This window comes from Haliaeetus albicilla, chromosome W, assembly GCF_947461875.1.
Source record: "Haliaeetus albicilla chromosome W, bHalAlb1.1, whole genome shotgun sequence".
Classification (NCBI taxonomy): domain Eukaryota; kingdom Metazoa; phylum Chordata; class Aves; order Accipitriformes; family Accipitridae; genus Haliaeetus; species Haliaeetus albicilla.
This window is the reverse complement of record NC_091515.1, coordinates 43,251,772-43,275,763: the sequence shown is the minus strand read 5'-3', so window position 1 is coordinate 43,275,763 and position 23,992 is coordinate 43,251,772. Positions and strand designations below refer to the sequence as shown.

Below are 23,992 nucleotides of genomic sequence, written 5' to 3'. Positions count from 1 at the left end.
CCAGTTTCTATACTAGATGTGATGTCACATGGTATGGAATACCCTATTGGCCACTTTGGGTCAGCTGCCCTGGCTGTGTCCTGTGCCAGCTTCTTGTGCCCCTGCAGCTTTCTCGCTGGCTGGGCTTGAGAAGCTGAAAAATCCTTGACTTTAGACTAAACACTACTTAGCAACAACTGAAAACATTAGTGTTAACAACATTCTTTGCATACTGAACTCAAAACAAAGCACCATACCAGCTCCTAGGAAGACAATTAACTCAATCCCAGCTGAAACCAGGACAGTAACCCTATGAATATGTATATTTACACTGTGTAAAATTCTGGTAAATTGTGCAACTGTGTGCAAGTTTGGAGGAGCGATCCCCCTTGCACCCAGCGCTGCACTAAACATACCAGCTTTATAACTCTCCATGAGTTTTAGGGTTTGTTTCTGCATGCCAACAGGGGCAACAGAAAATGCCCCATAGCTCGAACTCAACTTTGGTTACCGGGGGAAAAAAGAATGACAGCTGTGGAAGTAGCTTTAAGCCCCTAGGAGGGAAATATACTGGGATTTGATGTGCTGGCAGGCAGACAATGGTATCTACCCAATAGTAGGGTGTGGAGCTTCGGGGGCAGGGAGGCAGAGGCTATTAATGTGAGAACATTGCAGGTTGCTCCTGCACTACCGCAATCTAAAGTAACCTGTGTCACTCAATACCCACTTCCAGACACAGCCAAACGGGGCATTTCGGAAATAATTAATGATCTGGAGAAAAGAGAGATCTTCAGTTGCACACATTCCCCTTATAATTCTCCTGTTTGGCCAGTCTGTAAATCAGATGGAAGGTGGTGACTAACAATTGATTATAGAAGATAGATTGAACATTAATACCCCACCATTAACTGCTGCCGTCCCAAGTATTACCTCAGAGATTGCCCACCCTCTCTATGACTTGCTCCGAAAGAACAGAAAATGGGATTGGACTTTGCAACATACGGAAGCCCTTAACACTCTGAAAGATGAGCTTAAGGCTTATCAGAGACTAGGTCCATTGCACCCACGAGATCCTTTAAGGGTGGAATGGGGATTTGCTGCACATGCCTCATACTGTGGCGTGTTTCAAAAGGGGCCACAGGGATCAGCCAGGCCTTTATTATTCTCCTCCACTGCATTCAAAGAGACAGAGCGACGATATTCAGATTCGGAGAAGGGGACTCTTTCCCTCACTAGAGCAGTTAAAGAGGCTGAAAAGCTGCGTACCTCACAATATGTTATAGTACAGGGTCCTTTCCCTCTCCTCACAACATGTTATAGTACTGGGTCCTTTCCCTCTCTTAAGTTCGATCCTCAATGGGTCACCTCCTCCGGAGGGAGTAGCCCAAAAGGCCACAGTTAGGAAATGGTATGCATACCTAGAAGGAATAAGCCAATTGCTCCCACTAAAGGAGGGTCCGACTAAGGTTTTCAAACTAGAGCAACCTGTAAACCCTGACCCAGCCTTGCTGGGCCAACCGTATAAACCTTCTCCGATTGAGGAGGCACCGGAATTCGTGGCAGGCTCAGATGTGCAGGGAGTGTGGTTCGCGGATGCATCTGCCCATCGAGTGGGATCAAAATGGCAATATAAAGCAGTGGCATTGGAGATTGGTATTGGGAAGAAAGTCGAGGAAGAGGGTGAAGGTAGTGCACAAGTAGGAGAACTACGGGCTTTATTGCTGGCCGTAGGGAATGGTGCTACCATCGTCTATACTGACTCTTACGCAACCTTTAAGGGTGCTACAGAGTGGATATGTCGGTGGGAAGCTAGTAAGTGGGAAGTAGATCATGCGAAAGTGTGGAGGACAGAAGACTGGCAATGTCTCCTGGCAATAGGGAGATCCTGACCTTTAAAGGTGGGATGGGTGAAGGGACATGCTTGGGATGGAACCCCAGCTGCGAAATGGAATCAGCAGGTGGACCACCTGGCCCAAATCAGGATGGTCACCAGTGAGAAGGAAGATTGGGATAGACTAGCTGAATGGTTGCATGTCAAGCGAGGCCACTCAGGGAAAGCAGATCTCTATTATGAATGCCGATCTCGGGGTTGGCCAGTGTCTATGAAAACCTGTGAAGCAATTCTTACAGCTTGCCTGCAATGCTGAATAAGGCTTAAAGCTAATCACCCAAACCAAGCTCCGGCCCAGCATATCAGACAAGGCAAGGCTCTTTGGAGCACGTGGCAGGTTGATTACGTTGGTCCTCTAAGACCATCTCATGGGAAGAAGTATATTTTGGCAGGAGTGGAAGTAGTATCAGGATTGTCTATGGCAATGGCTGTTGGCGCAGCCACTGGAGACCAGACAGCTCAGGTTTTGCGAGAGTGGTTTGGTATTCTACCTATTCCTGAATGCATTCAAAGTGACAATGGATCACATTTCACAGTGTCGTGGTTTCAGCCCAGCCGGCAACAAAGGACCACGCGGCCGCTCGCTCACTCCTCCCGCCCCCCTCCGGTGGGATAGGGGGGAGACGGAGGAGAGAAAAGAAAAAAAACCTGGAACCTCGAGGGTTGAGATAAAGGCAGTTTACTGGAACAACACAAAGAAATTACAACAACAACGACGGTACTAATGAAAGAGTATGCAAAAAGAGTGATGCACAGTGCAACTGCTCACCACCCGGGACCCGACGCTCTGCCACTTCCCCCACCGAAAGTCCAGACCACCCCCCGGCCCGCTCCCCATTTATATACTGAGCATGATGTCACATGGTATGGAATAGCTCCTTGGTTAGTTCAGGTCAGCTGCCCCGGCTATGCCCCCCACCTCCCAGGTTCCTGTAAAAATTAACTCTATCCCAGCTGAACCCAGGACATTATCCACCCCTTATTCTATACCATCTACATCATGCCCAGATCTTACATTTTCCAATCAACCACTACCATTTTCCTTGTCTTATATATATAAGTATATGGACTCGCCCCCCCCCCCCCCCGCAGACACACACACACACGCAAATGCTATTCCTTTAGCCTCTGGGCTATCCCTCTAATGTGTCCATCGATTTTATTTAGTCCATGACTTTGGGCCTCCATCTGTTGTAACAGTCCTTCAGGATAAGAGTGATGGTGTGAGGTGTTGGGTTGTTGTATGCTGCCTCTGGAACTTGTGGCTAGTACACTTGGTGCAACTCACGCCCTTGGTCTGCAGGTCGAAGATGTTGATCTTGAGGAAATTGCTGGGTGTCAGTTCAAGTTCTATCGCTGTTGTACTTGGCTCAGTTTCAAAGTCCATCCCGCAGTCATTTGGGTAATTCTTACAGTAATACCCTTGATATGGCATATAGACACTATAGATACAATGACATGCATTGGCAGGTTATCTAGCAGTTAAATACCATACAGCCCAATTCACTGGCTATTCTCTCCCAAAATCAAATCTCCCTGAGGTACACATCGAACTTCCCCATCCTTCTGCATCACCCACCAGGTGTACTCAGGTCCCTGAGCAAAAACAACCCCTTGAATGGGTTTGCCTCTGCTTGAGGGAGGACTAACCCAGACTGTCTTTCCTAACATACTCCTCATGCGCACTACAGGGACTTTATACCCTTCTACAGTATGTGGAAGTCTTGGTTGGGCGGGGCCAGCCCGATTGACGGATCCTTTGGTATTAACTAACCAGGTGGCTTTTGTTAAATGTGTATCCCAATGTTTGAAAGTCCCACCCCCCATCGCTCTCAATGTAGTTTTCAGCAGTCCATTGTATTGTTCGATTTTTCTGGAGGCCGGTGCATGATAAGGGATGCGATATACCCACTCAATGCCATGTTCCTTTGCCGAGGTGTCTATGAGGTTGTTTCAGAAGTGAGTCCCGTTGTCCAACTCAATTCTTTCTGGGGTGCCGTGTTGCCATAAAACTTTCTCTTCAAGGCCCAGGATAGCGTTCTGGGCAGTGGCGTGGGACACGGGATATGTTTCCAGCCATCCAGTGGTTGCTTCCACCATTGTAAGCACATGGCACTTGCCTTGGCGTGTTCGTGGGAGTGTGATATAGTCAATCTGCCAGGCGTCCCCATATTTATATTTCAGCCATCGCCCCCCATGCGACAGGGGTTTTAGCCGCTTGGCTTGCTTAATTGCAGCACATGTTTCACATTCATGGATGACCTGTGCGATAGTGTCCATGGTCAAGTCCACCCCTCGATCTCGAGCCCATCTATATGTTGCATCTCTTCCCTGATGGCCTGAGGTATCATGGGCCCACTGAGCCATAAATAGCTCACCCCTATGTTGCCAGTCCAGGTCCACCTGAGCCACTTCAATCTTGGCAGCCTGATCCACCTGTTGGTTATTTCGATGTTCTTCAGTGGCCCAACTCTTGGGTACGTGAGCATCTACGTGATGTATTTTTACAACCAGATTCTCTAGCCGGGATGCAATATCTTGCCACGGTGTGGCAGCCCAAATGGGTTTACCTCTGCGCTGCCAGTTGCTCTGCTTCCATTGCTGTAACCACCCCCACAGGGCATTTGCCACCATCCATGAGTCAATATAGAGATAGAGCACTGGCCACTTTTCTCTTTCAGCAATATCTAATGCTAGCTGGATGGCTTTCACCTCTGCAAACTGACTCGATTCACCTTCTCCTTCAGCAGTCTCTGCAACTTGTGGTGTAGGACTCCATACAGCAGACTTCCACCTCCGATGCTTTCCCACAATGTGACAGGATCGGTCAGTGAACAGGGCATATTGCCTCTCATTTTCTGGCAGTTTATTATACAGCGGGGCCTCTTCAGCACGTGCCACCTCCTCCTCTGGCGACATTCCAAAATCTTTGCCTTCTGGCCAGTCCGTGATCACTTCCACAATTCCTGGGCGACTGGGGTTTCCTATGCAAGCCCGTTGTGTGATCAGTGCAACCCACTTACTCCACGTGGCATCAGTTGCATGATGTGTAGAGGAGACCCTCCATTTGAACATCCAGCCCAGCACTGGCAGTCAGGGTGCTAAGAGGAGCTGTGTTTCAGTACCAACCACTTCTGAGGCAGCTGGAACTCCTTCATATGCTGCCAATATCTCTTTTTCAGTTGGAGTATAGCGAGCAGGGCGGGAGGAGTGAGCGAGTGGCTGCATGGTCCTTTGTTACCGGCTGGGCTGAAACCACGACACAGAGGACCACTGTAATCAATCTGCCACATGCTCCAAAGAACCTTGCCTTGTCTGATATGCTGGGCTGGAGCTTCGTTTGGGTGATTAGCTTTAAGCCTTATTCAGCATTGCAGGTAAGCTGTAAGAATTGCTTCACAGGTTTTCATAGACACTGGCCAACCCCGAGATCGGCATTCATAATAGAGATCTGCTTTCCCTGAGTGGTCTCGCTTGATATGCAACCATTCAGCTAGTCGGTCCCAATCTTCCTTCTCACTGGTGACCATCCTGATTTGGGCCAGGTGGTCCACCTGCTGATTCCATTTAGCAGCTGGGGTTCCATCCCAAGCATGTCCCTTCACCCATCTGTCCTGGTTTCAGCTGGGATAGAGTTAACTGTCTTCCTAGTAGCTGGTACAGTGCTATGTTTTGAGTTCAGTATGTGAAGAATGTTGATAACACTGATGTTTTCAGTTGTTGCTCAGTAGTGTTTAGACTAAAGTCAAGGATTTTTCAGCTTCTCATGCCCAGCCAGGGCACCTGACCCAAAGTGGCCAACAGTGTATTCCATACCATGTGACGTCCCATCTAGTTTAGGAACTGGGAAGTGGGGGGCAGGGATTCGCCGCTCGGGGACTGGCTGGGTGTCGGTCGGCGGGTGGTGAGCAATTGCCCTGCGCATCATTTGTACATTTCAATCCTTTTATTACTACTGTTGTCATTTTATTAGTGTTATCATTATCATTATTAGTTTCTTCTTTTCTGTTCTATTAAACCGTTCTTATCTCAACCCATGAGTTTTACTTCTTTTTCCCGATTTTCTCCCCCATCCCACTGGATGGGGGGGAGTGAGTGAGCGGCTGCGTGGTGCTTAGTTGCTGGCTGGGGTTAAACTACGACACCATCCCACCTTTAAAGGTCGGGACGTCCCTATTGCCAGGAGATGTTGCCAGTCCTCCGTCCTCCACACTTTCGCACAACCTACCTCCCACTTACTAGATTCCCACTGACATATCCACCCTGTAGCACCCTTAAAGGTTGCGTAAGAGTCAGCATAGACGATGGTAGCACCATTCCCTGTGGCCAGTAATAAAGCCCGTAGTTCTCCTACTTGTGCACTACCTTCACCCTCTTCCTCGACTGTCTTCCCAGTAACAATTTCCCTCATACGGGCTCAAAGCCACTTCCACAGCAGTCATTCTCTTTTCCCCAGGTAGCCAGAGTTGAGTTCAAGCTATGGGGCCTTTTTCTGCCACTCCTGTCATTCCTATAATGTTTATAGCCTTTCTCAATGGTTTAATTCCCAGCTCACTAGCTTGTAAGTCGTTTAAAACTAATTTGGGCTCCTGTGTCAATTAAAAATTCTAAACTTATCTGTCTTGGAGCCACAGGAATGTGCATATAAAGCTCCTTATCAGCAAACCATTGGCAGGTATTCACCATGAGGATTGGACGGCCTGAAACCCAAACCACAACTTCTAGTTTTTTAGCCCTTCCAGTTCCGCTCGCAGTGCCGCAAAAGGGTTAAGTTTCTCTTCCCCGAGTCGGCGGGGTTGCTGGTGCTTCCCTTTGGTCTCTGGTTTTCCCCTCCAGCAATTCCACCAGCTTCCGGATGTCTGGTCAGTGGGCTCCCTGTGCACCAGAGATCATTCCTTCCGGGATTGCAGTTCCAACCAAGCCAACCCCGGGAAGGAGGCTCAGGCTCCCGGGTGGGGTTTACAACTGGCTTGCCAGACCTTCCTGCTGCCCGCTGTGCCACCGCTCGGCTCCACCCATCCCATCTCGCATCGGTGAACAACTAGAGGGAAGAGGGAAAACAGAGAGGTGAGAGTAAATAGGGAAAAGAGGTGAAGGAAAATAGGGAATAGAGACAGGTGAGGAAAAGAAGACAGGAGAGGGAAAAGACAGAAAAGATGGAAAAGAGGAAAAAAGAGGGAAAAGCAGGAAAAGAGGCAGGGAAGTGAACAGTGAAAAAAGAGATAGGTGAGGGAAAAGAGTGAAAAGAGGGAAAAGAGACAGGCGAGGGAATATAGACATGCAAGGAAAAAGAGGATAAAGCAACAGGCTAGGAAAAAGAGACGCGATAAAAAGAGGAAAAAGAAGAAACAGGAAAAAGAGACACACAAGGGAAAAGAAGGAAAAGAGGGGAAAGAGTGAAAAGAGGTGAGGGGAAAAAGGGAAAAGAGGGAAAAGAGACAGGTGAGGGAAAAGAGACAGGTGAGAAAATAGGGGAAAGAGGTGAGGGAAAAGACGGAAATGAGGGAAAAAAGGGGAAAAGGGGGAAAATCGAGGGAAAATAGGGAAATGAGGCGGGGGAATAAAGGGAAAAGAGGGAAAGGAGACAGGAGAGGGAATAGAGACAGGCGAGGGGAAGGGGGGAAAGAGACAGTAGAGGGAAAAGTGAGGAAAGTGACACATGAGGAAAAAGAGATGCAATTAAAAGAGGGAAAAGAGGAAACAGGGAAGAGACACACAAGGGAAAAGAAGGAAAAGAGGGGAAAGAGGGAAAAGAGAGAAAAGAGGGAAAAGAGGCAAGGAAAAAGAGAAGGAGAGCGAAAAGACAGAAAACATGGAAAAGAGTAAAGAAAAGAGGGAAAAGCAGGAAAAGAGACAGGCAGGGGAAGTGAACAGTGATAAAAGAGATAGGTGAGGGAAAAGAGGGAAAAGAGACAGGCGAGGGAAAAGAGGAAAAAGAGATACACGAGGAAAAAAGAGGAAGAAGATACATTACAGGCAAAAAGAGAAAAAGCAGACACACGAGGACAAAGAGACATGTGAGGAAAACAAGGGAAAAGAGGAAAAAGAGACATGCCAGGCAAAAGAGATACACAAGGAAAACAGACACACGAGGAAATGGACCGAAAAGAAGGGGGACAGAGACACGCAAGGGAAAAGGGGGGAAAGAGACAGGCGAGGGAAAAGAGGTAAAGGAGCTAAAAGAGACAGTAGAGGGAATAGAGGTAACTTTGACAGGTGAGGGAAAAGAGTGAAAAGAGACAGGAGAGGGACAAGAGGAAAAAGCGACACATGATGAAAAAGTGACACACAAGGAAAAAGAGTAAATAGAGGAATAATGTTGAGGATTTCTTGGCTGGGCAAAGGCATGTGAGCAATCCAGCCTTTAGCTGGGAACAAAGCATAAGTTTACAAAGTGCTGGAGCAGACAAGGATGCTGTGGCCTTGTACGCTGGGAAAAAGGAAGATAAGAAGAGCTTGACAAACAACACCTGGATGCTGAAGAATGAGATAAGTAACTGCTGGACACCTCGTGAAGAAGCTTGCACAGCCAATAGAGGATAAGATAGTGTCGCGTGAACCGGGGTATTGTACCAATTAGAGTATTGTATAAGGTGCGTGGACAAGTCAGTCTTGTATAAATGTCAAGACGTCTGAACAGTAAACGAGCAAGATGTTAACTCATATTGAGTGTGATTCTTGACTCCGGCCGCTCTTCCCGACATTTGGCGCCCGAACAGGGACCCTCAAATCTGTTATAACTGGGCTGAGAACAGACGGAGGGCTTCTCAAATCTGCTCACAAGACTCGGCGGAGCAGACGGAGACGGGAGGAGCAGAGCAGGAAGGCATCTGCGAGAATTTGGGCAGAGAGCTGGAATCCAACTGCGTGCACCAGTTTGGACCTGCATCGGTAAGACCGCTTTTATTTACTATGGATCGTGAAGCGGCACTCATACTGTTAATTCTCGCAAAGCGAGAGGCCAGTGTGAGCACACGAAAGCTCCAAGAGCTCTGTCACTGGGGAAAAGAGAGAGGATGTTTTAAGGCTCCTGAGACTGTGTTCAGTGCCACAGAGTGGCGTGAACTGGGAGATAAGTTGTGGGACGAGACGATTAAGGGGAGTCGTACTGCAAAAGCTTTCGGACAGACTTGGCGAGAAGTAATGAATCACCTTCTACAAATGATAGCAGAAAAAAAAATGGCCAAGGCTGCCTCTGCAATGCTGGGCACTGAGACTAGTATTCCTGAGTCCACACATATTTTCGACTCGGAAACCACGAAAACCGCTAGAGGGGTTGTTGCCCCTATGAAAGCGTCAGCTACTGAGCTTTTAAATAATTCACCTGGCAACCCAGAAACAGGACAGTGCGATCCTAAACAAGGGAGTGCCGATTGCCGCCCGAGGGAATCTCAGCCCCGGTCAGTATCGGTAATAGACACTGAGCCTTCCTCCTCTGAGGACGAGGGAAGCCCGGGAGACGATCAAGAACCGCCGAATCCCCCCTCTCCCGCCTCCCCTCCCTCCTCCCCCCCTTTCCGCCCCCCCTCCGCCGCCCTGCAGCGGCGCGTGTCAGCCGGCCATGGAATGGCCGCCGCCAGGCGCGGCCGCGGCCGGCCCCCGGGCAGAACCATCCGCGCCCCCGCCACCGCCGTTTCATCCATCCCGCCTCTCGGAACCAGAGACGGTGGAACCAACTGCGCCCGCGATAGACGTGGAGCCGCCTGTAATAGCCGCTGCGGACGAGAGGGAGAGGCATTGAAAAAAAAAAAAAAAAAGACGGGAAGGTCATTGAGAAATTAAAGAATGCTGTGAGTCAGTACGGAATCCGCTTATTGATAGAGCCAGTAAGAAACCCTCAGTCAAGTGTTTTAATTGTGGTAAACTTGGACACATCAAGAGCCAATGTAGAGTTTCTGCTAACAAAAAGACGGTGCAACAGTTGTAAGAAAGATGACAATACCACCAAGAATGCAGGAAGAAGGGAAACTTTACACCAAGCGCGAAAGCCCCTCGCGCGACGACACAAATGCAAGGGGTTTGGGCTGCCGGCCCTCAGGCAGCCTCGCAACTACCAGATCCACCACTGCAGGAAGCTCCGGAGTGGATGTGGAAACCGCAGTACACATTCAACATAAAGGGACCACTGGGGTTTGGGCTTAGTGCATTTTTAATGGGGCAATTTTCAACAGCTCTAAAAGGAATTCTGGTAGTCCCAGGGCTTATTGATGCAGATTATTGTGGGACTGTGAAAATTATGATTCATGTTTTAATCCCTCCTGTTTCTATTCCTAAAGGTACCAGAATAGCACAATTAGTTCCATTCAGGTCATGTGTTCCGAACCCAGGTGAAGTACAATGTGGAGATGGTGGATTCGGCTCCACAGGGGAACCACAGGTATATTTTGCCATGGACATAACAAAAGGTAAACCAGAAAAGGTAGTGCAATTGGAAGGGCCTGACGGAGTTATCGTCAAGAAACCAATGACAATCAATAAAGGAGCTGATGTTACGATTATTTCACGATATATTTGGCCTCCATCATGGCCATTGATCAATCCAAATTTTGGCATTGCAGGGATAGGGGGCACACAAGCCACCTTAGTAAGTCAGCTACCCATTACCCATTTGTGTTCCCCAACGGTGAACACGTTATGATGCGTCCGTATATCATGACTACCCCAAAGGAATTGTTTGGCCTCATAGGCCGTGATTTATTGAGCCAAATGAAGGCAATGTTAGTGACCCATCCTTTTTAGGAGCGGTCACTGAGGGGCAGCCAATCCTGAAAATTAGCTGGAAAGCAGATGAGCCTGTTTGGATTGATCAGTAGCTGCTAAATTCTGAAAGGCTGCTAAAAATACAAGAGTTAGTTGAGGAGCAATTGAGAGCGGGACATGTTGTTCCTTCTACTAGTCCATGGAATACACCAATATTTACCATTCCCAAGAAAAGTGGGAAATGGAGACTGTTACATGATCTCAGAGCTGTGAATGCAGTGATGCACAGTATGGGAGCCCTGCAGCCAGGTTTGCCGTCTCCAGTTATGCTTCCAGAAGAATGGGATTTGTTAATTATAGATCTAAAGGATTGTTTTTTCACCATTCCCTTGCACCCAGATGACGCTGAACGGTTCGCCTTTTCAGTACCATCGATTAACAAGGCAGAGCCCTATAAGAGATACCATTGGGTCGTGTTACCGCAATGAATGCGCAATTCCCCCACGATGTGTCAGGTATATGTGGCCTGGGCATTAGAGCCTGTAAGAAAGCAGTTTCCTCAGTTACATTTTGATAGCGGGAAGGAACTTGCCACAGGATGAAATTTTAACTCAATTGCAGGACATCTTAAGCCATCGCGGAGTAATAATTGCTCCTGAAAAGGTGCAAAAGGCAGCACCTTGGAAGTATTTGAGGTGGCACATAGATGATGGCAATGTTAGAAATTTCAACGGTGCATGATGTCCAGAAGCTTGTGGGAGATATCCAGTGGGTGCGGAATCTTTGCGGTATCACTAATGACGATACGGAGCCTCTGGTAGAACTCTTGGGTACGAGCGCACATGCAGATTGATACCTATCCTGCTGCCATGTGGGCCACGGTACAAACTGGAGAAAAGGTCTTACATATTGAATGACATCTTCACGCTTCTTTTGCAGTGCTGGGTGTGCCTAAAGAAATTAAGATGGACAACGGCCCAGCCTATGGTTCTACACGATTTGCTCGATTTTATAATTTGTGGGGAATTCACCATGGTACGGGTATTACACATCTTCCCACAGGACAGGCTATTGTCGAACGGGTCAATAAACCTTAAAGAGCATGCTGCAAAAACAAAAAGGGGGAACCCAGGGCTTACTCCCAGAGGAACAATTGGCCAAAGCCTTATTTGTGCTAAATTATCTTAGATTGACAGGTGATCACAAAGACCCACCAATGGTAGTGCATCATGCTCTTTTACAGGCAGAAAGGACACAACAAAGTACAGGAATCATGGTAATGTATAAGGACCCAGAGTCCGGGAAATGGTGCGGACCCGCAGAAGTAAAACTTATTGGGAGAGGGTATATGTGTCTGCTTACAGATCGAGGCCTTCGCTGGATCCCGGCTAAGTGGGTCAAGCCATGGCTTCGCACTGATGCTGGACCCGGAATTGTCCCAACGGCAACTGGGACGGCACCGGCGGGTGCTGGAGCCACTGATCCGACAGATTCTGACTAATAGAGTATTACACTTTAGAGGACTAGCGGACATTGAGTCCTTCAGAGAGGGTTTTAGAACAGCGTGCCTTATTGTATGTAGAACTTGCTTTAGGTAAAAAGTGTGTTAAGCATAATTTGGTTAAACATAGTGTGATTACGGGAAGATAGTGTGGGGTAAACGTAAAAGTTAGTTAAAGCCAAAATTAGGGGCAAGGTCTATTTCCATTAATAACCTGGGAACGAGATTATGCTTGTGTTTCCACAGATGCAGGCCCACAATGGACTTCCGTTTGATTTGTATGACCATCATCATCTGGAGCATCATAGATGGTGTGGCAATATGAATACCACCTCAGCCAAAAACTAATGTATAGGTCACCTTGGCTAACATAACAGGTCAAGATTCTCTATGCACCACAACCGCATCATAAAGCCCATGAACCAATAGACAAGATGGCTATGACTCGTGCAGCGCGCCTGGCCAGCGAGCACATGCGTCATAGATTGCAACCGAGGCGGACTTTTGGCACCCACTGGCCATGTGTGCTGAAACCCGTTCCTCTGCAAATGTGTAAATACTGGGATTTTCCGAAGAGCATCGGGCTGGTGTATGGTGAGGCCATCGTTGCCTCTGTGGGGATGCCCACGGAAAGCTGGCACCTACCGATTGCTGGACTGAGTTCGCGGAGCAAGATGGCACAAGAATGTATGGATGGTTCATCTTCCTCATAGTCCTCATGGTTCAGGTCATTAGGGGTAATGGGTTGGCTTAAAGAGTTATGGGCATTATTGTAGTTATTGTGATTTTAGCTATTGTAATAATTTTACCTTGTTCAGCTTGTTAAGGAAAAATGGCATCCCAAGTTATTAAGCAAGCCTGGATTGCTCAAAAACAAAAAGGGGGAATTGTTGAGGATTTCTTGGCTGGGCAAAGGCATGTGAGCAATCCAGCCTTTATCTGGGAACGAAGCATAAGTTTACAAAGTGCTGGAGCAGACAAGGACACTGTGGCCTTGTACGCTGGGAAAAAGGAAGATAAGAAGAGCCTGACAAACAACTCCTGGATGCCAAAGAATGAGATAAGTAACTGCTGGACACCTCGTGAAGAAGCTTGCGCAGCCAATAGAGAATAAGATAGCGTTGTGTGAAACGGGGTATTGTACCAATTAGAGTATTGTATAAGGCGCGTGGACAAGTCAGTCTTGTATAAATGTCAAGATGTCTGAACAGTAAACGAGCAAGATGTTAACTCATATTGACTGTGATTCTTGACTCCAGCCGCTCTTCCCGACAGAATAAGAGACATACAAGGGAAAAGAAGGAAAAGAAATAAGAGAGGGAAAAGAGACAGTTGAGGGAAAAGACAGAAAAGTGTTAAAAGAGGGAAAAACGAGTGAAAAGAGGAAAAGAGGGAAAAGAGACACAGGAGGGAAAAGGGGAGAAAGATCTGTGAGGGGAAAGAGGAAAAAGATATGCGAGGAAAAAGAGACAAGCGAGGGAACTGAGGGAAAAGATATAGGCAAGGGGAAAGAGGGGAAAGAGACATGAGACAGAATAAGGACTGGTGACAGAAAAGAGGCAAAATAGGAAAAAAGAGGGAAAAGGTACAGGGGAGGGAAAAGAGACATGCAAGTGAAAAGAGACTGGTGAGAGAAAAGAGGGAAAAGAGGAAAAAGATACACGTGAGGAAAAAAGAGGAAAAAGACATGCAAGGGAAAAGAGACATGTCAGGAAGAGAGACACATGCGATGAAAGAGACGGAAGGAAAAAGAGGAAAAAGAGGAAAAAAGACACATGCCAGGAAAAAAAGACACGCAAGGAAAAAAGGGAAAAGAGGGAAAAGAGGGAAAAGAGGGAAAAACAGGAAAAAAAGATATAAGGGGGAAAAGACACCTGCGAGGAAAAAGAGGAAAAAGACACACAAGGGAAAAGAGGGGAAAGAGGCAAGGGAAGAGGGAAAAGAGGAAAAAGAGACAGTCAACGGAAAAGAGACAGGCAAGGGAACAGAGACTTATCAAGAAAAGATACACGAGGAAAACGAGGAAAAAGAGACAGTCAAGGGAAAAGAACGAAAAAAGAGAAAAAACAGGGGAGGGAAAAGACACATGCGAGGGAAAAGAGGGAAAAGAGACACGTGAGGAAAAAGAGGAAAAAGAGACATGCAAGGGAAAAGAGGGTGTGGTGGGTTAACCCTGGCTGGATGCCAGGTGCCCACCAAAGCCATTTTATCACTCCACCCCACCCCCTTCAGCTGGACAGGGGAGAGAAAATATAATAAAGGGCTCGTGAGTTGGGATAAGGACAGGAAGAGATCACTCAACCAATTACCATCACGGGCAAAACAGACTCAACTTGGGGAAAATTAACTTAATGTATTGCCAATCAACCAGAGTAGGGTAATGAGAAATAAAACCAAATCTCAAAACACCTTCCCCCCACTCCTCCTTTCTTCCCGGGGACAGCTTAACTCCCGAATTCTCTACCACCCCCCACAGCAGCGCAGGGGGAGGGGGAATGGAGGGTCACGGTCAGTTCATCACATGTTGTCTCTGCTGCTTCTTCCTCTTCAAGGGCAGGACTCATCACACTCATCCCCTGCTCCAGCGTGGGGTCCCTCCCACAGCAGACAGTCCTCCACGACCTTCTCCAATGTGGGTCCTTCCCACGGGCTGCAGTTCTTCACGAATGGCTCCAGCATGGGTACCTTCCATGGCGTGCAGTCCTTCAGGCACAGACTGCTCCAGCGTGGGTCCCCCATGGGGTCACAAGTCCTGCCAGAAAACGTGCTCCGTGGGTTCCTTTCTCTACAAATCTGCAGATTCTGCCAGCAAACCTGCTCCAGCGTGGGCTTCCCACGGGGTCACAGCCTCCTTCAGGCACCCACCTGCTCTGGCGTGGGGTCCTCCATGGGCTGCAGGTGGATATCTGCTCCAACATTAACCTACATGGGCTGCAGGGGGAAAGCCTGCCTCACCATGGTCTTCACCATGGGCTGCAGGGGAATCTTTGCTCTGGTGCCTGGAACACCTCCTCCCCCTCCTTCTTCACTGACCTTGGTGTCTGTAGGGTTGTTTCTCTTACATGTTCTCAGTCTTCTTTCTGGCTGCAGTTTCTGTGTCCAATGCAACTTTTTTTCCCTTCTTAAATATGTTATCACAGAGGCGCTACCACTATCGCTGATTGGCTCGGCCTTGGCCAGCAGCAGGTCCATCTTAGAGCCGGCTAGTATTGGCTCTGTCGGACATAGGGGAAGCTTCTAGCAGCTTCTCACAGAAGCCACCCCTGGAACCCCCCCACTACCAAAACCTTGCCACACAAAACCAATACAGTGAGTTTTGCTGATCACTCCTCGGCTCTCCAGTTGACAAATCAACTTGTAGATGGGAATCAGGGAGTCTCGGTTGGTGTGATATTGCCACCATTGCACTGTTGTGGTAGCAATTGGCACTTGTTCTTCAACCCTCAGCAACCCCGCAATTGAAGGGTCTTGAGAGAGACCAGGCAGGGTAGACAGCTGTTCAGTGCCCTCCGTCTCCAAGGCAGCTATACCGAAAGCCCATTGAGTCCTTAAAATACCCTCTCCTGAGATAGTCTATGCCAAGGATACACGGAGCCTCTGGACCAGTCACAATGGGGTGTTTCTGCCATTATTTCCCAGTCAGACTTACTTCAGACTCCAATACAGTTAACTCTTGGGATCCCCCTGTCACACCAGAAATACAGATGGGTTCTGCCCCTTTATAGCTTGATGGCATTAGAGTACACTGTGCGCTGGTGTCTACTAGAGCCTTATACTCCTGTGGGTCTAACGTGGGGAGGGATCTCCTTATTCCCTGAATTGATGTATATGGTTAACACAGGTTACCTGGTTTACTGAGGTATTTCCAAGACATAAACCGTTGACCAAGTCTGAGACTAAGAGTGGATCCAGCCGCCCCTAGACCCTTCTCTGAGGAGGAGTCTAGAAAGCAAAGGGGTCTGCTCTGAACCTCGTGACTCAACGGGAGGGATCTCCTTATTCCCTGAATCGATGTATATGGTTACACAGTTTACAGAAGTAGTCTTATGCCAGTTCCTGTTGTGAGAAACCCTGCCACCTACTACCACACCTCCCCGGTTCAGTTTGCTTCTGTCATGAATAAAATCTTTAACTGATCCTTTGGTGTCATTTCACCTTAGTTTAGCCTGAGGGAATTTCGAATTAAACATGACTCCCTGGTCTGTCCAGTCTGGGTCGTGACACCCCACACAAGAACATAATTATACGCAAGACTGACAATTACTGGGAACCTATTATGTAGCAACCATGAGTAATGCCCACATGATTTTAAATACTGTAAACCCACAAGAGCTCCAACTGACCCTTAAGGTGGGGAGGAGGGTATTTGTGCCTAGTAGATACAGATGCTACACATTTGGCTCTAAACAAATGACCACAAAACATTAACACAGTAGGACAAAAATATATCATGGGAATTGAAGGAAGCCCCCAATACATACCCTTGTTAGAAGAGATGCCCCTCCAGATAGGGCCCTTATCAATTATACATTCTTTTATACTACTTGAAAACAGCTTGTCTAATTAATTAGGGAAAGATTTACTCTCTAAATCACGGGCAAAATTAAACTGTTCCCCCCAGGGCATGCAGCTCCAGATACCTGCCAAAAATTTATCTGAACTAGTTGCTGTGTTACAGGAAAACAGTAGAGGCTTCACTCTACCAAAAGAACTGCAAAAACTCCCACCCCACATTTGAGGGTGGGATCCCTCTGAATTAGGACTTCTAAAATCTGCAAAACCTGTTATACTTGGATCTGATTACCTCAGGCTTTTGCAGGATGACCAACTGGATTACTGCATTTGTAAAATTAGCAAAGCCACTCCCCAAGACTATACATCAGGATCAAGCAGAACCCTTGCAATGGAATATGGACTAGATGACTGCCTTTGAAAAATTTAAACCTTCTAAATTGTAGAATAGAATAGAATAGAATAGAATAGAATATTTAAATTGGAAGGGACCTACAACTATCATCTTGTCCAACTGCCTGACCACTTCAGGGCCGACCAAAAGTTAAAGCATATTATTAAGGGCATTGTTCAAATGCCTCTTAAACACTGACAGGCATGGGGCATCGACCACCTCTCTAGGAAGCCTGTTCAGTGTTTGACCACTATCTAGGTAAAGAAATGCTTCCTAATGTCAGGTCTTGTGTGGATTGTCTGGCTCATAGTTCACAAACGAGTTTCACCATGTCTAGTGCACACAGGTGACTCATGGGGGGTTACAAAAGCAACCCAGCCTTGGATTGCCTTGAGGCCCTGTCTCTGTGCAGAGACAACTCATGGGGAGCTGTGTAGACAGCTTAGCCCTGGGTTGTCTGATAAGCCCTAAACTAAACGGGGTGGTGGCTGCACCATTCAAAGAACCAAAACCTGAACTGAGCCTTGAAGTCCCTTAACAAATAGTATGCCCTGAGTCTCAATCCAACCACTATTCAGTTGCCTGAGGAAGCAAGGTAAAAAAAAAAAAAAAAAGCTGGAGGGTTTCAGCTTCAGTTTCAAATGACAACCTTGTGTATTCAAACAATCACAGACCAGCAACAGAAAGATAAGGGGAAACTCCACTCAGATATACATAATCCATTTAGGCATATATCATAATCCACTCAGACATAGTCATACACACCATTCCACAAGTCAGGGGATAAAAACTCTAAGATTCAGGTTGGAAATGGGGGAGTCACTTCTCCAAATATGCAGTTGGCTTGTGAAGGAGACTCTTCCCCACCTTGATCGGGACGCCAGTCGAGGTAGCTTCCCTGGGATTGAGAGCCCTTACCTGGAGGGGTAAGTGAATGTTGTTTATGCTTTAAGTTTGTAAACACGTGTGTGCTTGTGGTTGTCTGTGAATCGCTTGTGGCTGTAATAGTGTACTACTCTTTCCTTAAAAATTGCAATAGTGCATTCCTCCATTGTATCTGTAAAACCTGCAATAGTGGTGTGTTAAGTCTGTAAGTGAAGTTCAAATAAATTATTTGCTTGAACCTTGCAGTTAAGTCTTTTTCCACCACATTAATTTGGCATAGTCAGCAGGATATAATGGAGGAACTATTGCAGAAACATGGTTGTAAACCTTCTCCCGCAGACAAGGAGAAGGCGAAGAAGTTGTGGAGAAATAAAGAGAAAGTGGTGGCTTGGGTAGAGCAGTGTAGGAAGGAAAAAAATAAAAAGAAAAATGGGAAAGGGAAAGGTATCCTGTGCACTATTTTTGGAGTATGTCTAACTTGTGCACAGGAGGAGGCACTGAAATCCGAGATGGCAAAAATAACGGGTGCAGCTGATCTCATTGAAGCTACAAAATTCAGGGCATTAGAAACTGAAGTCGAAGTGACCAAAAATGCTTTAGATGCAGAACAAAAGATAAGTGCGGCCTTGAGTGTTCATAATGGACAATTGAAGGTTGAAAATGTGTTTTTGAAAGATGAATTAAATTCTGAAAGGGAGAAGAACAGAAAATTACTAGAAAAATTAAAATTGTTGTTATCAAGTGCTCCAACTCCCTCTCCCGCCCAAGTCAGGAATCTAGTTATGTGTGCTGATCCTGACACTTGGGATGGGGATATCTGGGGCGACCCAGATGATGAATCCGATGGGGCAAGTAATATTGAAATTCGACCCCTCATTAAAATGGAGGTATAGTCGAGGGCCAGGAACAATCGAAATTTAACTACAACCCGAACCACCCTGTGGTCTGGACCTGAACTCACACAAATGCAAGAGAAATTTTCACGAAAGCTGGGGGAAAGTGAAACTGAATATTTATGTCGTGTGTCATTGAATGGAAGGGATCGAGTCTTGTTGAGCGAGGAGGAAGCTGGGGGATATTGGGGTCATGGTGTGTTCCTTGATCAGGGTCCCGTGGGGAACCAACCCTTGATGCTCAGAGTTGCCTATTGGGCAGGGGGACTAGACTCTAGAGAAAGAGGTGAACCTCTGACGATTAAAACAGCTGGATTATCTAGGCTGGCTGAATCAGTGCAAAAGGCTTCCTGTATACAAGCTATGTACGAGTGTGGGGAGCAGGGTATTCCCCTTGCTGCTCCGGATGATCCGGTCTACCTTAAACCATTAATTAGAGGTCTCCCTGACGCCTTGAAAATTTATGTGCAAAACCTAAAAGAAAAAAATATACGGGCAATTGATCATAATACTCGCAACCCCAATCAGTGACAACAGCCTGTTTTAACATGGGGGGAATTATTACAAGAAATAGTGATTTATGGTAGAGAGATGGACTGGTTAGCAGAAGGTTCAGATTCACAGCGCCAAGTCCGACAGGCACAATTTTTTGAGGAGAATAACTCCCATACCCCTCAACAAATTTTTTCTTGTTTCAACTCTCTGCGCAATGAACTATGGAAAAAAAGCATTAGGAATACCCCGCTCAGTGTTACATGGGTGGTCCATAGAAAATATTTGTACAATGATAAACCTGGTGGAGCAGCCTATTAGCAAGGTTATGGGATGTACTGTGTCGTGGTTTAACCCCAGCCAGCAACTAAGCACCACGCAGCCGCTCACTCACTCCCCCCCATCCAGTGGGAAGGGGGGGAAAATCAGGAAGAGAAGTAAAACTCATGGTTTAAGAACAGTTTAAAAGAACAGAAAAGAAGAAACTAATAATGATAATGATAACATTAATAAAATGACAACAGTAGTAATAAAAGGATTGAAATGTACAAATGATGCGCAGGGCAATTGCTCACCACCCACCGATCAACACCCAGCTAGTCCCCAAGCGGCGATTCCCCCCGCCCCCACTCCCCCCATTTTATACACTAGATGTGATGTCACATGGTATGGAATAACCCGTTGGCCACTTTGGGTCAGGTGCCCTGGCTGTGTCCTGTGCCAACTTCTTGTGCCCCTCTAGCTTTTTCGCTGGCTGGGCATGAGAAGCTGAAAAATCCTTGACTTTAGACTAAACATTACTTAGCAACAACTGAAAACATCAGTGTTATCAACATTCTTTGCATATTAAACCCAAAACATAGCACTGTACCAGCTACTAGGAAGACAATTAAATCTATCCCAGCTGAAACCAGGACAGTATCCACCCCTTATTCTATACCATTGACGTCATGCTCAGTTCCCATACTTTTAGTTACATCCTGGTCAATCATCATCACCTTTTCCATCCCTTTGAGACATATGAACAATGAGATATATATATATATATATATATATGTATATAAGTATACACACACAGAGATATCAGTTCTTTAGTTCATGGGTTATGTTCATAAAATGTTTGTTGAGTGCATTTAGTTCCCAACTCTGGGCTCCATCTGTCATACCAGTCTGTCTGGGCAGGAGGGATGGTGCAAAGTCCTCTCATTCGGTAGAGCAGGATTGGGCTTCGGTGAGGTGTGATGAGCAGGTGACATTGGATGCAGCAGGAGGATGGTGTGCACCGTTGGATTGTTGCATGCTGGAGTCAGTTCTGGTTCCATCACTACTGCGCTTCACTAAGTTTTATCACAGTTCATTCTTGCTTGATCTAAGTGAATCTTACTGTAGTACTATGGATATAGCATATAACAATTATAGTAATGATAACATACAGTGGCAGGTTTATATGGCAACTAATATCATACAGTTTAATTCTGGCTATTCTCACCTAAAATCAAATCCCCATCTTTTCGCATCACCCACCAAGTGCACCCAGGCCCTTGAGCAAAAGCAATCCCACAAATGGGTTTAACTTTGCCTGAAGCAGGAGTAACCCAGACTGTCTTCCCTAACATATTTTTGATGTGCACTACAGGGACTTTATCCCCTTCTACAGTACGTAAAAATTCTGACTGGGCAGGGCCACTCCGATTGGCAGATCCTCTGGTGTTGACTAACCAGGTGGCTTTTGCTAAATGTGTATCCCAATGTTTGAAACTTCCACCCCCCATTGCTTTCAATGTAGTCTTTAACAGTCCATTGTACCATTCAATTTTTCCCAGAGGCAGGTGCATAATAGGGGATATGATACACCCACTCGATGCCATGCTCTTTGGCCCAGGTGTCTATGAGGTTGTTTTGGAAATGAGTCCCGTTGTCTGACTCAAATCTTTCTGGGGTGCCATGTCACCACAAGACCTGCTTTTCAAGGCCCAGGATAGTGTTCCGGGCAGTGGCATGGGGTACAGAATATGTTTCCAGCCATCCGGTGGTTGCTTCCACCATTGTAAGCACATAGCGCTTGCCTTGGCGAGTTTGTGGGAGTGTGATATAGTCAATCTGCCAGGCTTCCCCAAATTTATATTTCAGCCATCGCCCTCCATACCACAGGGGCTTTAACCACTTGGCCTGCTTAATTGCAGCACATGTTTCACATTCATGGATAACTTGTGCAGTAGTGTCCATGGTCAAGTCCACCCCTTGATCGCGAGCCCATCTATATGTTGCATCTCTTCCCTGATGGCCTGAGGTATCATGGGCCCACTGAGCCATAAATAGCTCACCCTTATGTTGCCAGTCCAGATCCACCTTAGGCACTTCAATCTTGGCAGCCTGATCCACCTGTTGGTTATTTCGATGTTCTTCAGTGGCCCGACTCTTGGGTACGTGAGCATCTACGTGATGTACTTTTACAACCAAATTCTCCAGCCGGGATGCAATATCTTGCCACAGTGCGGCAGCCCAAATGGGTTTACCTCTGCACTGCCAGTTGCTCTGCTTCCATTGCTGTAACCACCCCCACAGGGCATTTGCCACCATCCATGAGTCAGTATAGAGATAGAGCACTGGCCACTTGTCCCTTTCAGCAATATCTAATGCTAGCTGGATGGCTTTCACCTCTGCAAACTGACTCGATTCACCTTCTCCTTCAGCAGTCTCTGCAACTTGTGGTGTAGGACTCCATACAGCAGCCTTCCACCTCCGATGCTTTCCCACAATGTGACAGGATCGGTCAGTGAACAGGGCATATTGCCTCTCATTTTCTGGCAGTTTATTATACAGCGGGGCCTCTTCAGCACGTGCCACCTCCTCCTCTGGTGACATTCCAAAATCTTTGCCTTCTGGCCAGTCCATGATCACTTCCACAATTCCTGGGCGACTGGGGTTTCCTATGCAAGCCCGTTGTGTGATCAGTGCAACCCACTTACTCCACGTGGCTTCAGTTGCATGCTGTGTAGAGGAGACCCTCCCTTTGAACATCCAGCCCAGCACTGGCAGTCGGGGTGCTAAGAGGAGCTGTGTTTCAGTACCAACCACTTCTGAGGCAGCTCAAACTCCTTCATATGCTGCCAATATCTCTTTTTCAGTTGGAGTATAGCGAGCCTCAGATCCTCGATATCCTCGACTCAAAAACCCCAGGGGTCGGCCTCGGGTCTCCCCAGGTGCTTTCTGCCAGAGTCTCCAGGTAGGGCCATTCTCCCTGGCTGCAGTATAGAGCACATTTTTAACATCTTGTCCTGTCCAGACTGGTCCAAGGGCTACTGCATGAACAATCTCCCGTTTAATTTGTTCAAAGTCTTGTTGTTGCTCAGGGCCCCATTTAAAATCATTCTTCTTCCGGGTCACTTGATAGAGAGGGCTTACAATCAAACTGTAATTTGGAATATGCACTCTCCAAAAACCCCACGACACCTAAGAAGGCCTGTGTTTCCTTTTTATTAGTCGGTGGAGACATAGCTGCTATTTTATTAATCACATCCATTGGGATCTGATGACGTCCATCTTGCCATTTTATTCCTAAAAACTGGATCTCCTGTGCAGGTCCCTTGACCTTACTTTCTTTTATGGCAAAACTGTCTTTCAGAAGGATTTGGATTATTTTCTTCCCTTTCTCAAAGACTTCTTCTGCTGTGTTGCCCCATACGATGATGTCATCAATGTATTGCAGGTGTTCCGGAGCTTCACCTTTTTCCAGTGCAGTCTGGATTAGTCCATGGCAAATGGTGGGGCTGTGTTTCCACCCCTGGGGCAGTCGATTCCAAGTGTACTGGACACCCTTCCAAGTAAAGGCAAATTGTGGACGAAACTCTGCTGCCAGAGGGATTGAGAAAAATGCATTAGCAATGTCAATTTTTGTGGAGGACCTCGGCTGGACCGAGTGGCCTGGGGAGGATATTGACCTTGACAAGATTACAGTGTTCCCGTGAGAGAACAAGAAAGGATGAGAAGCATGCCTGGGAAACTAAGTTTAAGGAATGTGTTGACCGTTTGCAGTTGTGATAAGGATCCTGAAAAAGTCACCCAATGAGGGGTGAGAAAAACAACTTCTGACAACTTTTTGACCAATAAAGGACAGACATATGTACAAGGTAACAAGTATAATGGGTCTAAATTTGCTGGCTTGTAGTAATAAAAAAACCTTCTTTGCTTGTACTATAAGAATGCGTACGTGTCGTTTGTCCGTCTTGACCACGACAAATTGTGGCATACCACTTGGCTGACTTTGACTCTAGTTCATATTGAAGTTCTAGCATATCTGGAATGGCAGCACTCAGCGGTGGCATAACCTCATTCAGGCCACGGTAGTCAACTGTTAGTCTCCACTCCCCATTAGACTTTTGCACTGGCCATATGGGACTATTAAAGGGTGAGCGAGTTTTGCTGATCACTCCTTGGCTCTCCAGTTGACAAATCAACTTGTGGATGGGAATCAGAGAGTCTCGGTTGGTGTGATATTGCTGCCGGTGCACCGTGGTGGTAGCAATTGGCACTTCTTGTTCTTCAACCCTCAGCAACCCCACAATCGAAGGGTCTTGAGAGAGACCAGGCAGGGTAGACAGCTGTTTAATTCCCTCCATCTCCAAGGCAGCTATACCAAAAGCCCATCGATACCCCTTCGGGTCCTTAAAATACCCCCTCCTGAGATAGTCTGTGCCAAGGATGCATGGAGCCTCTGGACCAGTCACAATGGGGTGTTTCTGCCA

At 46.9% G+C, this 23,992-nt stretch overlaps 1 long non-coding RNA gene across 1 annotated transcript in view; it reads left to right on the top strand.

Moving 5' to 3' along the window:
- LOC138683554 (uncharacterized) overlaps nt 1-13,533 on the top strand; it is a 33,278-nt gene extending 19,745 nt beyond the window's left edge. Inside the window, exons 2-4 of the long non-coding RNA XR_011323059.1 lie at nt 7,277-7,330; nt 7,833-8,188; nt 13,353-13,533. This is a non-coding gene — a long non-coding RNA (uncharacterized lncRNA). The remainder of the gene's footprint in view (nt 1-7,276; nt 7,331-7,832; nt 8,189-13,352) is intronic.
- The last annotated feature ends 10,459 nt before the right edge of the window (nt 13,534-23,992 follow it).